Consider the following 5,074-nt stretch of genomic DNA (forward strand, 5'->3'; position numbering starts at 1 on the left):
AGCAAGTCATCTGCCATGTGTGTTACCTTACAGACCTTATTGGTGCTTCAAATGGTCTATGAAGACCTCAGTTTCATGACTGCTATTTCATTATCTATTGCTCTCTTATTGATTGTTGCCTTTGTCATTTTGCATTAGGCCTAGCAGGTCATCTGTGCATTATAACATATTGTAACATTATTCTTGCCAATGGACTTTTATTTCTTATGTAAATGGTACTAATACTGATAAAGTTAGAATCGAATTATGGAAGCATGTAAGTCGAAACTATATCTTGTTTCCATTTCTTGCAAGTTTACATGAAATCAGATTCTAATGATAAAAAAATTGGAGGAAAATTCAATCAATAGAAAACTCAAATAGTAGCACCGAAGGATAAAGATGAGTAGTACCGTGAGACAGTGAAGTATTTTCAGCAACACTAGGTATCCTTGATGTTTGTGGTACTCGTTCATGGCCACGGTTGGCGTCAGGGACCTAACAAATATTAACACATTAGATAACAATATTTTTATAAGATTGAAACATCATTAAGAATGTCTATAACTTCTGAAATCGAGTCACCTGTTCATTTGAGGTGCCATTGATATTTTGAGGTATAGATTCATTAGAAACATATTTGCGCATCAATTGTCTCATTTGGATTAATTCTTATTGCATCTTCTCCTGATTTTATTTTATCAGATTCATTTCTTCATTGTGTTTATCCTTTAACTCGGTTATCTCGTGTGTTGACCTTTGTACGGTCTCATTAGACGAATTCTCTGCAACAATATTTCCCAAGGAAGATCTACTACCCCATAGCGCAGAAGGAGTTGGACCAAGTCCTAAACCACGAACATACCCACTTTTGTCATTTCCGAACACCTGAGAATATACATCGCCTTCCCAAGCAGCACTGCGAGGAGGTTGATATCACGACCCGAAATTCTCACCTTCGGACCATGATGGCGCCTAACATTTTACTTGCTAGGCAAGCCAACGTTAGAATAACATTATCCATTTTTAAAATAATTTTAAATTTATTAACAACAAGGAAGCAAATGCGGAAGTAATTTTGAAATAATTCATAATAACAACGGTGTCTAAATACCATCCCAGAATTGGTGTCACAAGTGCACGAGCTTCTAGAATAAATACAAATAAAGGTCTGAATAAAATAAAGCTGTCTGAAAATAAACACACAGCTAAAGTACAATAGACGGGGACTTCAGAACTGCGGACGCCATGCAGTTATACCTCAAGTCTCCTCTGGTAGCTGAAATTCTAGCAAGTCTATGGTACGCCGCTGGGACCAACTCCAAAATCTGCACAAGAAGTGCAGAGTATAGTATCAGTACAACCAACCCCATGTACTGGTAAGTGCTGAGCCTAACCTCGACGAAGTAGTGACGAGGCTAAGGTGGTTCACTTAGATTAACCTGTACGCAATATTGATAATAACAACAAATAATATAAATAAATCAGGTAACTCATTTATAATAATTGAAACCAACCCAGCAGTCATAATCCATTATTATTTCAACCAATTCTGTTGCAGCGTGCAACCCGCTCTCACAATATATTCACATTCAATTCTGTTGCAGCGTGCAACCCGCTCTCACAATATATCCATTTTTAATCAAGTCTGTCATATATTTATTTCAATCAAGTATATATATAGACTTTTTAATAAGTCTGTTTAAATAAGTCTGTTGCGGCGTGCAATCCGATTCCCCAATATTGACTTTTCATTAAGTCCATTGCGTCGTGCAATCCGATCCCCCAATATTGACTTTTAATAAGTCTGTTGCGGCGTGCAACTCGATCCTCCAATATTAACTTTTTAACAAGTCTGTTGCGACGTGCAACCCGATCCTCCAATATTAACTTTTTAACAAGTCTGCTGCGGCGTGCAACCCGATCCTCCAATGTTAACTTTTAATAAGTCTGTTGCGGCGTGCAACCCGATCCTCCAATATTTCCATTTCAATCAATTCTTATAGAAGAAATTCCTCAATAAACACAACAATTAATATAAAATCATAAGACAACAAGCATACAATAATTATAATTTAATTATGAAACAAACAATGACAACTAGCAATTTATTATAGAAATGAGGGAGGAAATAGGCAGTTTAATATTTAATATACTAAATGTCAAATAACAATTAAAACACATAATTCAAATAGCATGTAACAATTAATACAGAAATTCAAGAATTAATATTTTGATAAAGAATAAGAGAGAAATAATTATTAGAATAATTAATTTATGATTAAAAATAATTTATGATTTTTTTTCAAGTAAGCATGAAAACAATTAATTTGACGACGTATAGACACTCGTCACCTCGCCTATACGTCGTGCACATGCAATTCACATAACAAATAATTTAAGGGTTCTATTCCCTCAAGTTAAGGTTAACCCCGACACTTACCTCGCCTTGCAAATTCCAATCAATTATTCAACCACAACTTTTCCTTTTAAATTTGCCTCCGAAAGCTTCAAATCTATTCACAAATAATTCAATATATTCAATACTAATCATAGGAATTAATTCCATATGAATTTACAAATTTTCCAGATAAAAATCCGAAATTTATTAAAATATTCGGCAGTGGGACCCACGTCTCAAATCCCGGAAAAACTCGCGAAATCCGAACACCCGTTCCGATACAAGTTCAACCATACCAAATTTGTCTAATTCCGATATCAAATGGACATATACGGGCTCCGGAACCAAAATACGGACCCGAGGTCAATAAATCCAACATCAGTAATTTCTGAGAAATCATTAAGCTTTCAAGCTTTTAATGTTTCATCAAAATTCCATAACTCGGGCTAGGGACCTTGGAATTCGATTTCGGACATACGCCCAAGTCCCAAATCACGATACGAACCTACCAGAATTTTTAAAACACTAATCCGGGTCCGTTTGCTCAAAATGTTGACCAAAGTCAACTAAGTTGAGTTTTAAAGCTCTATTTCCCATTTTAATCCATTTTTCACATAAAACCTTTCCGGAAAAATGTACAGACTACGCACGCAAGTCGAGAAATGATAAATGGTGCTTTCCGAGTTCTTAGAACACAGAATTACTTATTAAATTTAAAGATGACATTTTGGGTCATCACATTCTCCACCTCTAAAACAAACGTTCGTCCTCGAATGGAGTTAGAAAAAACAGTACTTGAGTTGGAGAAAAGGTGTGGATATTTACTCCGCATGTCCGATTCGGACTCCTAGGTAGATGCCTCTACCGACTGACCTCTCCATTGCACCCGAACTGAAGGATAACTCTTAAACCTCAACTGTCGGACCTGCTGGGCTAGAATAGCCACCGGCTCCTCCTCGTAAGTCAAATCTTTGTCCAATTGAACTGAGCTGAAATCTAACACATGGGATGGATCACCGTGATATTTTCGGAGCATAGACACATGGAACACCGGATGAACTGCTGATAAACTAGGTGGTAATGCAAGCCTGTAGGCTACTTCACCCACCCTTTCAAGAATTTCAAAGGGTCCGATATACCTAGGGCTCAACTTGCCCTTCTTTCCAAACCTCATTTCACCTTTCATAGGTGAAACCCAGAGCAATATTCGTTCTCCAACCATGAATCCAATATCACGAACTTTGTGGTCGGCATAACTCTTTTGCCTAGATTGAGCTGTGCGAAGTCGATCCTGAATAATCTTGACCTTATCCAAGGCATCCTGTACCAAATCGGTACCCAACAACCGAGCCTCTCCCGGTTCAAACCAACCAACTGGCGATCGACATCGCCTTCCGTATAATGCCTCATATAGATCCATCTGAATGCTCGACTGGTAGCTATTATTATAAGCAAACTCCGCAAGTGGTAAGAAATGATCCCAAGAACCTCCAAAGTCTATAACACAAGCGCGAAGCATATCTTCCAATATCTGAATAGTGCGCTCTGACTGTCCGTATGTCTGTGGATGAATTGTTGTACTCAACTCCACCAGCGTGCCTAACTCACGCTGTACAACCCTCCAGAAATGTGAGGTAAATTGCGTACCTCGATCTGAAATAATAGACACGGGCACACCGTGAAGGCGGACAATCTCACGAATGTAAATTTCAGCTAACCTCTCAGAAGAATAGGTAACTGCCACTGGAATGAAATGGGCTGACTTGGTCAACCTGTCCACAATGACCCAAACTGCATCAAATTTTCTCTGTGTCCGTGGGAGCCCAACAAAAAAATCCATAGTGATACGCTCCCACTTCCACTCAGGAATTTCTAACTTCTGAATAAAACCACCAGGTCTTTGATGCTCGTACTTAACTTGCTGACAATTCAGACACCGAGCTACATGTGCAACTATATCCTTTTTAATTCTCCTCCACCAATAATGTTGCCGCAAATCTTGATACATTTTAGCGGTACCTGGATGAATAAAATACCTGGAACTGTGTGCCTCTTCAAGAATTAATTCACGAAGCCCATCCACATTAGGCACACAAATACGGCCCTGCATTCGCAAAACTCCATCTTCCCCCACAGCAACCTATTTGGCATCACCGTGCCGCACCGTGTCCTTAAGGACAAGTAAATGAGGATCATCATACTGCCTCTCTCTGATGCGCTCATATAAAGAAGACCGAGCGACTGTACAAGCTAGAACCCGACTGGGTTCTAAAATATCTAACCTCACGAACAGATTAGCCAAAGTCTGAACGTCTGCAGCTAATGGCCTCTCACCAACCGGAATAAACACAAGACTGCCCATACTCATAGTCTTTCTACTCAAAGCATCGGCCACCACATTGGCCTTTCCGGGGTGATACAAAATGGTGATATCATAGTCTTTCAACAACTCCAACCATCTTTTCTGCCTCAAATTAAGATCCTTTTGTTTGAACAGATACTGGAGGCTACGATGATCAGTAAATACCTCACACAAGACACCGTAGAGGTAATGCCTCCAAATCTTCAGTGCATGAACAATGGCTGCCAATTCTAAGTCATGAACAGGATAATTCTTCTCTTGAACTTTCAACTGCCGCAATGCATATACAATTACCTTGCCATCTTGCATTAATACTGCACCAAGCCCAATGT

General features: G+C 38.9%; 1 long non-coding RNA gene across 1 annotated transcript; it reads right to left on the reverse strand.

Annotated features, from left to right (window-relative positions):
- Positions 1–409: 409 nt before the first annotated feature.
- On the reverse strand, positions 410–906 carry LOC108946263 (uncharacterized). Its single transcript, XR_001970567.3, has 2 exons — positions 565–906; positions 410–477 (listed from the first exon to the last, which is right to left on the reverse strand). It is a non-coding gene; the product is annotated as an uncharacterized lncRNA (long non-coding RNA).
- Between the last annotated feature and the right edge of the window lie 4,168 nt (positions 907–5,074).

The sequence above is a fragment of the Nicotiana tomentosiformis genome, chromosome 5 (genome assembly GCF_000390325.3).
Source record: "Nicotiana tomentosiformis chromosome 5, ASM39032v3, whole genome shotgun sequence".
Lineage (NCBI taxonomy): Eukaryota > Viridiplantae > Streptophyta > Magnoliopsida > Solanales > Solanaceae > Nicotiana > Nicotiana tomentosiformis.